General features: G+C 40.5%; 1 pseudogene; it reads right to left on the bottom strand.

The window, feature by feature from the left end:
- LOC114887597 overlaps nt 1-12,519 on the bottom strand; it is a 43,046-nt pseudogene extending 30,527 nt beyond the window's left edge.
- Nucleotides 12,520-13,610: the final 1,091 nt, after the last annotated feature.

The raw sequence follows: 13,610 nt of genomic DNA, 5'->3' as shown, positions 1-13,610 counted from the left end.
TTTGTATCCCTAGCCACCAGCCTAGTAGTTTTCCTGTTTTAACACACACCAGAATCACTGGGAGGGCTTGTTAACCACAGAATGCTGGGCTCCATCCCCAGAGTTTCTGATTTAGCAGGTCTGGGGTGGGACCAAAGAATTTAAATTTCTAATAAGATCCAAATTAATGCTGTTACTCCTGGCCTAGAATTCAGGCTTTGAGAACCACTGTGCTAGGCTATGGCACTTGATATGTCCCTACTTCCCTACCTAAGATTCTACAACATTCACAGTGCAAATGGCTCACAGGTATGACTCTTAGACTGTCAGTTTTTTCAGGTTTGGGGTCATAGTTAATCACCCAAGCATAACACCATGGATAATTAAAACCTCTTTTATTATAGGATCTATGATTGCATTTTTATTAAAGTTTACATAAATTTATTCAGAATCTATACTTCCTCCCACCCCCCATCTCTGGCAACCATTAATCTGTTCTCTCTCTATATATAAGGGTTTTTTTTTTCATATTTAGATTCCATATGTAAGTGAGATCATACAGTATTGTCTTTCTCTCTCTGACTTATTTCACTTAGCATAATGCCCTCAAGGTCTATTCATGGTGTCACAATTGGCATGATTTCGTTCTTTTTTATGGTTGAGTAATATTCCATTGTATATATATTGTAGGGACAGAAAAAATTTTCCTTCCTCTCTTTGGCTAGTCTAGTAATTAAATTAACATAAGACAGATTAACAGGAGAAAAAACAAATTTAATTTTATACACACAGAAGACCCAAAGATATGAGACTCAAGGGCAAATTGGGCAATTGAGGCTTATATGCCATCCTGAGCTAAGGAATGAGATAGGATTCTGGGGCTTCAAAGGGGAGGAGAATGATTCACTGAATGATAAGAGCAGATGTTTGGTAATTAGAAGTTTGCCCTGCCATGCAGATAGATCTTTCAGATAAAAAAGTTACCTCTGGTAATAGCTTTTCTTCTGGTGCAGGCCCTTTATCTAAATTCTTTTAGGTAGTTAGGGGAGAGGTCAAAGTTTTTCCTGAGTCTGCTGCATTGCCTTTTGCTCAAAATAATCCATATGCCAAAATGGCATATTTTGGGTGGCATATTCTGTGCTCCTTCAATGTGTCACAATTTCTTTATCTGTTCATTCGTTGATGGATACTTAGGTTGTTTCCATATCTTGGCTATTGTAAATAATGCTGCAGTGAACATAGGAATGCACATACTTTTTTGAGCTAGTGTTTTCATTTTCTTTACATGTATACCTAGAAGTGGAATTGCTGGATCATATGGTGGTTCTATTTTTAATATTTTGAGGAACCTCCATACTACTTTCCATAGTGGTTGTACCAATTTACATTCTCACCAACAGTTTACAAGGGTTCCATTTTATGTGTTTCAGGTTTTATGGGTTTTAGTCTTCTGGTTTCTGGTTTCAGATTTTCAAGTCTTTAATCCATTTTGAGTTACTTTTTTATGTATGGTGTAAGATAGGACACTTAAAACGTTTTAATAAGTAGAGTAAGCAGTAAGAAAGACAAAAGCACCAAAGTTTAAGTGTATCATGTTTGAGGTCTAGATGTGATATATGTTATGACTAAAGCAAATCATTTGTAAATTGAATTATGGCTATAACGCTGTCATTTCCCCTCACTAAATGGCAGTTGCCCTATACCCAATTATTTGTTGATGGTTCACAATGTGTATTTTCATACCCCTAGGCTGTTTCCTTTGACTGAATGCTCCCTCATCTCTTACTGACAGACATCCTACTCATCCTTCAAGGCCTTTGTCAGCTCCGTTGTAAAGTGTGAAGTTCCCATGGTTGAAAGGGACCTGAATTGATAAGATAGCCATTCTCTAGACTAGTTTGTGGCAAAGAAAAGTTGCACTACAAGTCAGCAGCTTGAGATCATCAGAACATGAGCTTTGTTCATTCCTCTTGGCTCCCACATCAAGATGTCCTTACCTCTACCCTTGCCCTTTTCCTGTGTTTACTCACTTCTTTTTGGCCTTACGTATTGAGCACCTCAAGTTCAGATTCTAGAAGAATGCAAAGAATGCATGACTGATGTCTTTGACTTTAACTTTGTCCCATGTGGTTGTGATATTCCAAGAAACAGGCTACATCAGCTCATCAAACAACTCTGAATTCCCATGAACTTCTCCAGAAAGTTCAGCTAATAAAGGAAGATCTCAATTACCTTTGTAGTTCAAAAACCTTCAAATCCACTGAAATGCATAGAACCTCCTAGTAGAGCTTGCTTTATTCTTGAATCCTCCGTGGCCCCATTTGTATGGCCTTATAGGAACACCATCTAGCTTTGGAAGTTGATATCAAATGAATATGAAGACAACTCCTAAATCTTGTGCAAAAAGAATGCAAGTTGGTGATACTGCTGCTTGGCTCTGATTCAGACACGGGCAGAGTGGAGTGAATATCTTGACATCTACCTCCCTCCTTCTTTCTAAGGTGCCTGTGCTGCTTTGGAGTTGATGGAACTTAGGGTCAAAATCAGAAGGAAACTAGCCACCTCCACATACTATGGATGGAAGCCAGACCTTCTTGTATTCTGCAGGTAATTAGGGAATTCATAGTAGACTTCCCTGGAATCCAGAGGACAGGAAGCTCTATAGAGGGAAAAGTTGTCATGATAAGTATCAACCATGGCAAACCCCAAATGTAGGTTTTACAGATAAGAAAACTGAGGCTTCAAGCAGTTGAGAAGGCAGAGAAGACGCAGACCAGGATTCCAAGTTAGGAGCCTTAGATCCCAGAGTATATGAATGCAGTCTCCATTTGAAAACAAACCAACAGACATAACAGCTCCAACTGTGCAGATTGTCTTGTAGCCCTGCATTAGTCTCAGAGCCTTATTTCAAGGTGGTCCTTGTACTTAGATAATTTTATGGAAAAATTATGTAATCTCCAGGGACTTCATTCTCAAACACTTGCTAATTCATTTAAGAAATGAATTTAAGAGTTCCCCTTTCAGATTCCTCTACAGTGTTGGTGAAAGTGTAAATTGGTGCAGCCACTATGGAAAACAGTATGGAGATTTCTTAGAAAACTAAACATAGAGTTACCATATGATCCAGCAATCCCACTCCTGGGCATATAGTATCTGGAAAAGACAAAAGGTCTAATTCAAAACGATACATGCACCCCAGTGTTCACTGTAGCATTATTTATAATAGCAAAGACATGGAAGCAACCTAAGTGTCCATCAACAGATGAATGGATAAAGAAGATGTGGTACATATATACAATGGAATATTACTCAACCATAAAAAGAATGAAATAATGCCATTTGCAGCAACATGGATGGACCTAGAGATTATCATACTAAGTGAAGTAAGTCAGACAGAAAGACAAATATCATATGATAGCACTTATATGTGGAATCTAAAAAATAGTTCAAATGAACTTGTTTACAAAACAGAAACAGACTCATAGACATAGAAAATGAATTTATGGTTACGAAAGGGGAGAAGGGGAGGAGGGATAAACTAGGAATATGGGATTAACAGATGCACACTACCATGTATAAAAGAGATAAACAACAAGGATTTACTGTATAGCACAGGGAGCTGTATTTAATATCTTGTAATAAACTATGGTGGAAAAGAATCAAAAAAAGAATATAGATTATACATATATAAAAAAATTTTCCTTAAACTCTGACCTTCTAGACATTTATTATGTGACTTCCTTATGTACTGTGACAGGTTTAGAAAGTGGTAGAGTGAAAATAAGGACTGTGGGGTCACACAGCCCTATGTTTCATTACCCATCTGCCCCTTTGAGCATCCTTGTGCAAGTTACTTCTCTCTGAGTATTAGTTTCCCCCATGGATATTGTAAGGTTGAAATGATACAATACACATGAAAGTGTTTCACAATTCTTAAAACAAAAAAATCCTGTGGATTCTACTGCTATCACGATCCTTAATTAAAAAAAAGAGGGGCTTCCCTGGTGGCACAGTGGTTGAGAATCTGCCTGCCAATGCAGGGGATATGGGTTCGAGCCCTGGTCTGGGAAGGTCCCACATGTCGTGGAGCAACTGGGCCCGTGAGCCACAACTACTGAGCCTGCGCGTCTGGAGTTTGTGCTGCGCAACAAAGAGAGGCCGCGATAGTGAGAGGCCCGCGCACCGCGATGAAGAGTGGTCCCCGCTTACCACAACTAGAGAAAGCCCTCGCACAGAAATGAAGACCCAACACAGCCAAAAATAAATAAATTAATTAATTAAAAAAAAAAAAGAAACCTCTTTACCATAAGCATTTTGTTTGAGGATGTACACAGGAGGAAATGAATAGCTTCTTTAGGCCAGCTCCCTAGAGGCAGCAGTTACCAAGAGCAGTTGATAGAGCTCTTACCCCAGTGGCCAGCTGCTCACCGTCTCTGAAATGGATTCTGCTGACAGGCTTTAGAGAGAGGAGGATTACCAAGCAGAGTCTCCACCAGGGACTGGGATATGGAAAGCTGCAGCTTTTGCCATAGTGCTATTAAAACCTTGAGCCTCAGCTCTCTCTGGCCCATGCTGAGCTCAAACACTTGGCCATGTTTGCTTCTCATGAATCATGAGACTGTGTATTTTGGGTCTCATTAGCATCCTTGATGAACTTAGATACTTTTAACACCCCAGTTATGGGGTAGGCAGCCAGGGTAGCCCAGTTCCTAAATATAGCTCCCAGGAACTGTGTACCTTCTGTTTGCCAGGCATGACATACCACACTTGACTTCTGGAATTTTCTCATAAGGTTACAGTGCAAAAATGACTTATTTGTAGGGGGCTTCCCAATATGAGAGACCTGGTGAAAACATAGCCCACTACTACAGAAATAAAGAGGTCCAAAGACTCCTTTTCCCCATCCTCTATAGGTACAGTGGAGGCATATGAGCTCGGCTTGGCCAATTGGATATTTCTCCCTGTCACTTTGAAGTGGAACCAGTAATACAATGAAGCATGCTCAGTGCTAGAAAGCAAAGATGGATCCAGAATCCGTGGTGCCCATGACATCTGGGCTAGTGGTGGCTCCCAGTATTAACCATGCAGTTCCCGTGCTAGTGTGATCATAGCTGTGGTACTAATGACTTTAGCTTCCTCAGCATTCTGCCCATTCTTGACTTTCTGATAACTGGGGAGCTTTCCTTCGTTCCTGCGATTCTTCATTTTATGAACTACCCTTTATACTTTCAATAGATTACGTTTCTGCTACATTAAGTATATTTGTTCTCTGTCACTTGCAACCAAGATTGATACAAACATAGTAATATTGACACTAGTAATCCCAATTTACAAAGACCAAGATTAAAATATAATGTGAAGAGAAATTAAGAAATGTTCCCATGTGTATAAGCCTGACAAATCAAATATACCAGTGCTTTCTCTTCTTCTCTCTATTAAATATCTCACAGGTTTATAGTTTAGAGCAGAAGGGACTTTAAGAACCATGTTGCCCGAACAGTCCATTTTAAGGGAAGGATGTTTTACCCTAGACAGGGTGACGTTAGCGAATCTGTGGCAAATCTTTTCCCCTAACTATGTGGTCTTTCAAAACTGGTTTCTTGAATCTGAGAGCAAGGAAACAAACTTTAATAGAAAGGAAGTTGATGTTGGAATGGTACAGCCCTCTGACTGTATAAAACTCAGGCCTGCTCCAGGAGTAATGGAAGATGAACACTGAGATTATAAGTAGAGACAATCCGGAAAGTTTGGGATGGGGGGATGACTCATGAAGGAGCAGAAGAATGATCTCTTAATTCTGTTATTCTACTTCACATCTACAGGATGCCTGGCAGCTTATTAATAGTATTAAGAGTACTAGGAGGAACAAATAATCAATCTGCTTTAATCACTTCCATTTCCCTTTTCTGACTCTCCAGTTAAGAGAGGGCCTCCAGTTAGAGAGGCTGGAGGACCTCTCTTCTGTTCCACCACCATGCCAAACACCTAAGAGAACCTCTTACAATGCATTGTATTCTTCCAGTTACTTTCCTGCCCAGCAGGGTCAGCTGTGGGCTCCTAGAAGGTGTCCCTAGCTCTGCTCCCTTTGTTCCAGACCCCGAGGACATCTCCAAACTGGGATGTTACAGCCACATGATAGGCATGTGTTAATTGTTTGTTAAATGTTGAGACTGAAGAAACATAAGTGGCAAGTATATTTTCCCTCAGCATAAACTAGATGTGCAAAAAAAAAGTAAAATTTCTTCTGTTTTCTTGCTGGTTTCTTCTATCTCATCTTACAATATAAGGATAAGTTAATATCTTCTGGGTTTAAACAGATGCTCTGTTCATATGGTTAGGTTTTCTTTCCCTTTTCCTCTTCTTTTTCTTTTCTCCAAATGGCAGTCCGTACAGGCAGAACACCCAGGGACTCTCAACTGGCCACCTTCATCTGTTCTTCTATGTATCACAAAAGGGATTCCGAGAGAAGACTGTCCAGAGAAGAAGCATTCCAACAAGCTGCATGTTTCTTGTGACCTACCCTCTTGGAAGTTATATGGTATCACTTTCACCACATTCTCTTGATTACAAGAGGATTAGACACTTCCCCTTTAGGGAGGCACATGTTGTGTAGGGCTTAAAATTAAGGACCAATGCTATATGCTGTCTTGACATCTGATAAAACCAGGGCCTCACCTTGAACGGCCTAACTGCAAGTTTCCTTCCCTACTCTGCTCTCACAGATAAAGTGTCCTAACCAAACAACCCTCCTTATTAAGGGGAGCAGGCACAGTTCCTGCTTGTTTCTGTTTCCTGACAGCTTGCAGAACCATTTAAGCAAGCCAGTCACCCTGTGCAGCCTGAGCCAGGGCTCACCATCACCTTCTTGGTACTACAAAGCCTGCCTCTCACAGCGCTTGGATTTTCACTCTGTTCCCAAGTGCAACCCCCAGGTGGCAGTGTATACCACGTGGTGTCCCTTTCCCTGGGACTATGAATATATGTGACTAATAACCTGCTATTGACCTCATCTGTCCACTGTTGAGTATTGTGTGTTCAGCCATCTTCAAGGGTGGGAATCCCTCCCTAACCGATGGGATGAATAGAAGGCAATTAAAACAGCATGGCAAAGTCACACTGCAGAAGACTATTAGATATAGAATGTAATATATTGTTGTGGTCATTGTTAGAAAATCTAATCCCCACTTCATCTCATCTTCCCCCGCCCCCCTCCTCAATGAGATAGGGGAACTCTCAAATATGTCCCAATAAATTTAGAAGCCACTGAGAAAATTGTGTGATTTAGGATTAATTCTTATCACCATCTTTATTACTAAACTGTTTGAGATGGATAATCTTTATCCCAAAGCACATTCTGGCACTATGGAACCCATCTTGAAAGATCCTGAAGTGTGTGGGAGATTTATTTATTTTTAGTCTAGGTGTGCTGCTCTACTCATGAGGCATTCTAAAATGGGTAGCGTCTGAAACTATGCCCAGATGATTCAGTGGTTAATATATTACAGGTGCTATCCCTACATAAATCAAAGTTGGTTTTTAGTGGTAAGTTGCCACTTAGGCCCATTCTGTTTAAATTATAGATTTTGGAGTCTTTTCTTCTGAAGCATCTTAACTGCTTCAGGTGTGTTTGATGTGTTAACAAGTTTTCTGAGCTACTGGAAGGAGGGATGTTTCTGTGGATCCGTTTGGAAGGAAATCATCAAAGACTTAGGCTTTTTCTGCCGAGAAAGCCAGGGCTGTCTTGCAGGCAGCTAAAGAGGGAAGACACTGGCATCTGAAGAGCTAACATGGAAACATGTATTCATTCAAATTATACCCATTGTATTTTTCAGGGTTCTCTAGAGAAACAGAACCAATAGGAGATTATATATAGGATCATACAATTATGGAGACTGAGAAGTCCCACGATCTACTGTCTTGCAAGCTGGAGACCCAAAAAAGCCAGTGCTGTAATTCTGTCTGAGTCTTAAAGCCTGAGAATCAGGAACACCAAGGGTAGGAAAAGATGGATGTCTCAGCTTGAGTAATCAGGCAGGAAAGAACAAATTCTTCCTTCTTCCATCTTGTTATATTCAGGCCCTCAGTGGATTGGGTGATGCCCGCCCACACTGGGGAGGTCACCAATTCAAATGCAAAAACACCCTAACAGACACATCCAGAATGTTTAGTCTGGGTGCCCATGGTCAGACAAGTTGACGTATAAAATTAACTATCATAGCTATTGTTCCTCAAACATGCAATTTTCTGGTCACAGTGATAACATTGGGCTGTCTCTCAATCCTGACTCTTTCCCTTTTATGTGATCCTCTCCAACCTCTAGGTCCACCCTCATTGTCCTAGGTATCCAAGACCATGCCTCTTCATATTCCAGTCTTCTGCCCCTTCCCAGGCTGGTTGATCCTCATTTAGTTCCCCTTGGACATAATTCTTTATTTTCTTTTTCAATTTATTGTTAAGGCATCTACTCTATATCTTGCTTTCTGTAAGGATTTCCTTTATGTTTTTCAATAGACTTTTCTCAGAAACACGTGCTTCACGCAAATCCAATACTTTGACTTTCAAAGCTATTGTTTCTTATAAAACTTTTGAGAGCTTATATTAAAAATGAAAAAAGGAATATATTTCCCTTTGAATTACTGACATAGAAATATAATTCTCCTTGAGTTTTGTCACAGTGTGTAGTACATAAATAAATACTCAATAAGTGTCAGCTATTATAAACTACTACTACTACTATTCTTATTAGTCTTACTACTCCTGATAAAAAAGACTTAACAAGTATTTAAGAATAGAGGTAGAGCATAAATTCAGATATATGGATTCTAAGTCTAGCAATCATTTAAATAGAAAAATCTTGTTTTAAAAGGATTAATTTGTCAGCTGTTTGCTGCATGGACTAGAGAATGGAGGAGCCATCTCTTTATAAGTAATTTAGACTAATATGAGAGAAAAAACAAATTTCACTTGTAGATTATCACAGATGTACACACTAACACACATACATACACACAAATATAAGAAAAATGGCTTATTACAGGCACATCAGCTTTTACTCTCATAAATGCAAATTTAAAATGAAGAAAGGTAGAAAATAAACACAAAAGAGGAAAAAAGATGAGAAGGAGGGAAGAAGAGAGGAGAGAAGAGAAAAGACAGAAAGTTATGAGATTAAGTGATTGCTTAGAAAGGACTCACAAAAATAAAAATCTCAGTTCTGAATATTAGAGATTTCTAAATTATATTTATTATCTGTTTTTCTGAGTGTCTCCTCTTGACTGCTAGCCTACAAGCTCCTTTAAAGCAAGCAGTAGCTTTGTTAAGTTGATCTTTGTAACTTAGAAAGTGTTGCATAGACTATGTACTTAATAAATTGAATGAGAGAATGAATAAAAGAATAAAGGAATAATTGATTAATAAATGAATGCACAAAAAGAAGCAACAGATTAGAAAACATAAGGAATCATTTTTCCAAAAAGAAATGATTAACAAGCAGGGATAGCCACAGGAGTTGGGCCAGAGGCCTTTTAGGTGTGTTCTGACTGCCTTCTGCAAAGTTCTGTAGCTCAAAAGATAAGTACTCCACTGCCTATCAAAAAGCCTGAAGTTTTCTAATAGAATTCTTTGCTTTGACCTCAAGGGCTTTTCTGCCTTTAAGAGTTGTCTGTTAAATTACAGATATCTCTGGGATACATAAAATGTGAAGCTATTATCAGCTGGAACCTCAGTGGGGATTAGTCGATGGGTGGTTGTTGGGAAGGTGTATGCCTAGGAAGATAAAGGAGAGAGAAAAGGAAGGAACCTAGACTGACTGAAAGTTTAACATGTGAGGTGTTTTACATATATCATCTTCTGTAATCCTAAAACCAAAACCAAAACATTGCATAGTAGCTATCATTACACCCATTTTTACAGAGAGGAATCAAGCTTATGGAGGCTAAATCACCACCTGAGATAACTCGGCCAGCAAGAAGCAGAGTTGGAATTTGAACGGAGACTTGTCAGGCTCCTTCACTGGGCAGAACCATTGCCGAAGCCCAGGAGGAAACCCCAGGTTCTGACAAGCGATAATTTTGTTCAGTGCTGGATGTTATGACACTTCCCAGCTTCCTTTTCTGAAAGGCAGTTAAGCATTTGTATTATCTTCTTAGGGCTGCTGTGTAACAAAATACCACGAACTAGAAAGCTTAAAACAACATAAATTTATTGGTTCATGATTCTGGAGGCCAGAAGTCCAAAATCAAGGTGTTGACAGGGCCATGCTCCCTCTGGGGCCTCTAGGGAAGGATGCTTCCTTGCATTTTCTCTAGCTTTTAATAGCCCCCTGGGTCCTTAATTTGTGGCAGCATAACTCCAGTCTCAGCCTCCATCTTCACATGGCCATTGTCTGTGTTTTTATTTGTCTTCACATGGTGTCCTCTTCCCTGTGTCTCTGTCTTCTCTTCTTGAAATAAAGCCAGTCGTATTAGATTAAAACTCACCCTATCAAATATGACCTCATTTTAACCAGATTACATCTACAAAGAGTAGACTCACCAAGCGAGTCTGTTTAATGGAAGGCAGAAAGGGAAAAACCAAAGAAGGAAGGGTTAGGGCTCCTTTCTTTAAAGAAGGTGGTTTTATTGTCATGCTGGAGGCAAGGGTCTCCTGCATTTGCATTCATACTAGGCAAAGAGCTCCAGAGGGATTAGTGCCTTAGAAAACCTTGGCTGTGTTTACTGTAGGGATAAAACGTTGAGCAAAGCCTTTCTTACCATATTTCTAAGCAAACAACTCAGTGTATTGCCATTTTTGAGATGAGAATGCTTCAAATGAGATTACTGCCGCATTGAATCTGGGTTGCGATTGGAGATGATTTATCCTTTCAAATGACCAACATATTTGCAAGACCCTCCAGAGTGACTGACTTTCTGTTGCACATTGTGTTGATCTCTCATTTATGGTAGACAAAGACTAATGATCAGAGCTGGAGGAAAAGCACTTTCAGCTCTGCATTCAAAGGATAATCTTAAGGCAGCCTAAGACCCTTTGAATTTTTTGTTTATTTTTACATTTGTGGTGCAGAGACTCCAGAAGCTCTGACTATCAATCCTGGCTTTTTTATTTCAGGGGCAAATCATGTACACTCAGTATCTTTGGGGAGGAAACTTGAGGGCATAGGCAATGTAGGAGTTATCTGCTAAGTGGTCCTTTAGATAGTGCATTAGTCATAGCGCACAATGGATCAGAGACTCAGGAATCATCCTGTGGACTCAGCACACGTTTCTGCCCTCTCTCACCTTTCCCTGCACAGGCTGGATTCTAAGACTGACATTTGAGAAGATGGTGGAGAGTCTGTATCCCTATCAAAATATGCTCTTGGTGTTTCCATCCAGACTTCCTTGCTTTACCTCCTCATTTTGACAGAGCCTTTCTGTGAGAAAATGGCATGTACTTCCAGAGAAATGTCAGCAAGATAGGCAATTAATATGAGTTGTCGGCACATCTCAGGGTCAGAAGATTAGAGTACTTCAAGTATTATTAGAATTCCATCTCTAACTCTGTGCATGATAGAGGGCAAAGGAGCTCCTTAAAAGAGAAGGAATAGGATGAATTCAGAAACAATCCTTGCATCAGCACAGACACGTGAACTCACACACACAATTATCACTGTCTAGTATTCATGCTGATTCAATGCATACTATACAATTACCTTTTAATTACAGTGCCCCATGAGAGGGGTATGAATAGTGGCAAGGCAAGTTTCAGGCCCTCGCAAAACTCACAATGCATATGTGGAATGTGACAGATACATAAATGGCTCTAAAATAGACAGAGCACTGACAAAGATGGCCTTAATGTTTCCATAAGTTTGACTAAACTTGAGATATGTTCTTCCTGACTCTAGGTCCCTCCCCTATAAGCCAACCCTTACAGAATCCAGATGGTCTCTTCCCTTTCTTTTCTTGGAGCATTTACTTTAGAAAACTCATAAATTTTTTCTACTCTTTAGTGATATAAAACTTTCTAAAAGTCTCTGGCCAAAAAATCTCTGCTTTGATGTAAACAGATGCTCAAATTTTGAATCATATTCAAACTATTGACTTTATATATATATATATATATATATATATATAGAACACTGATGCATACAAAAAAAAGGCCAGAGCTCAGGGATGACAGGTGAATGTCCCACTGACCTGCCCGAAAGGGGGCATCATGCCATGGGTGAGATGAGGCCAGCCTCAGTTTCCCCATTGGCTGTGCAGCCTCAGGTCTAAATGGGGCCACAGTACTCACAGGCTCTGAGCGCTGCAGTGCTGGTGTCAGCACCCATGCAGGCTGTGGCTCATGAAGGGCAGGAGGTGAATTCAGGCAGGTGAGAAATGGTGACGCTCCACCTACCTGTCTGGAGGAGCAAAGAATCAACTCGAATGCCTCAGCCAAGGCCTGAGTCAAGCTCTCTAAGCGTGGGCTGCTGGAGGGTGGGCGTTGTGAGGGGGTGGGAGGCTGGGGACAGGGGAGATCCCCCTCAGCGAATAACCCTTCCTTCTCTCCACCCATTAGAAAAATAAAAAGGCACTGGCCAATTATAACCCCTGACTGTCTTTCTCAAGGACTTGGGAGTCATCCCTTTGAAATGTAATCACAACAGAAGATAATACCCCTATCTCCCAATCTGTGGGGGAGGACAAGAGCCTAACTTCCTGCTCCATGTTTTTAGCCCCCTGTCCTAGAGACGAAAGTTTACTTTTCCTTTGGGTAAGGCCCAAGGAAAAAGGCCCAAGGAAAAGGTCCAAGGAAATGGCCCAAGGAAATGGCTCAAGGAAAAGACCCAAGGAAAAGGCCCAAGGAAATGGCCTGTGCTCTGCCCCCTCCGCTCCAGCTCCTTCAAACCTCTTCCACTTTCTTCCAGTGGCGTTTAGTTCAGACTGCGTTCTGCTTTCTTTCTCCTATTTCAATAGCCTTCAATTACATTTTCCTAACTTTCTAACTTTGCTCACTGAAATTTTTGCTTGGATAGCACTAAGGTAATGCTCTGGACAGTCAGAAGAATGTATGTGTTGGGGGACAGCATGCAAGGTTTCAAAATACTGGAGGCACTTAACACCAGATCTTTGGATTTTAATGAGTAGTATTTTCAGAGGAAAAAGTAGAGAAAGAATAAGATGAAGCAAAATAAGCAAACATTAAAAAGTTCATCCATTGGTCAAACATCAATTCAACAAATGATCTTTACCAAATGGAAAAATAAAGTATTAAAGTTAGGTTTTGAGTTTCTATCCATTCACAATGGATGGGTGCAGAATGGAGGCTGTGGCTACCAGAATTCCGTTGTTACCAAGCTTCCGGGCTCTCCTGCTCTCCTCCTGACCCCTCTCTACCTCTCAGGCTAACCATTATTTTTATTTCTTTGCTCCTCAGGCTTTCTTCTACCCCCTTCCCATCTCTATCTCCCTACATCTAGTGACTTCCTCTGCATCCCTCAGTCCCTCCCCACCATGCGTCCTCATGCAAGTAAAGGGAGCTGGATAAGAGAGAGGAAGATGAGTCCATAGTCGAGTCTCAGCCACTGCTCCCTCCCAAAGGGTGAAAAATCATGAGCAGAGAAGAAGTGGAAGACTGAGGGACATTGAGTAAGGGATACTAAAAGA

Source organism: Monodon monoceros, unplaced genomic scaffold (genome assembly GCF_005190385.1).
Source record: "Monodon monoceros isolate NGI ecotype Baffin Bay Population unplaced genomic scaffold, NGI_Narwhal_1 Super_Scaffold_7, whole genome shotgun sequence".
Classification (NCBI taxonomy): domain Eukaryota; kingdom Metazoa; phylum Chordata; class Mammalia; order Artiodactyla; family Monodontidae; genus Monodon; species Monodon monoceros.
The sequence above is the reverse complement of the archived record's forward strand: the minus strand, read 5'-3'. Positions and strand labels throughout refer to the sequence as shown.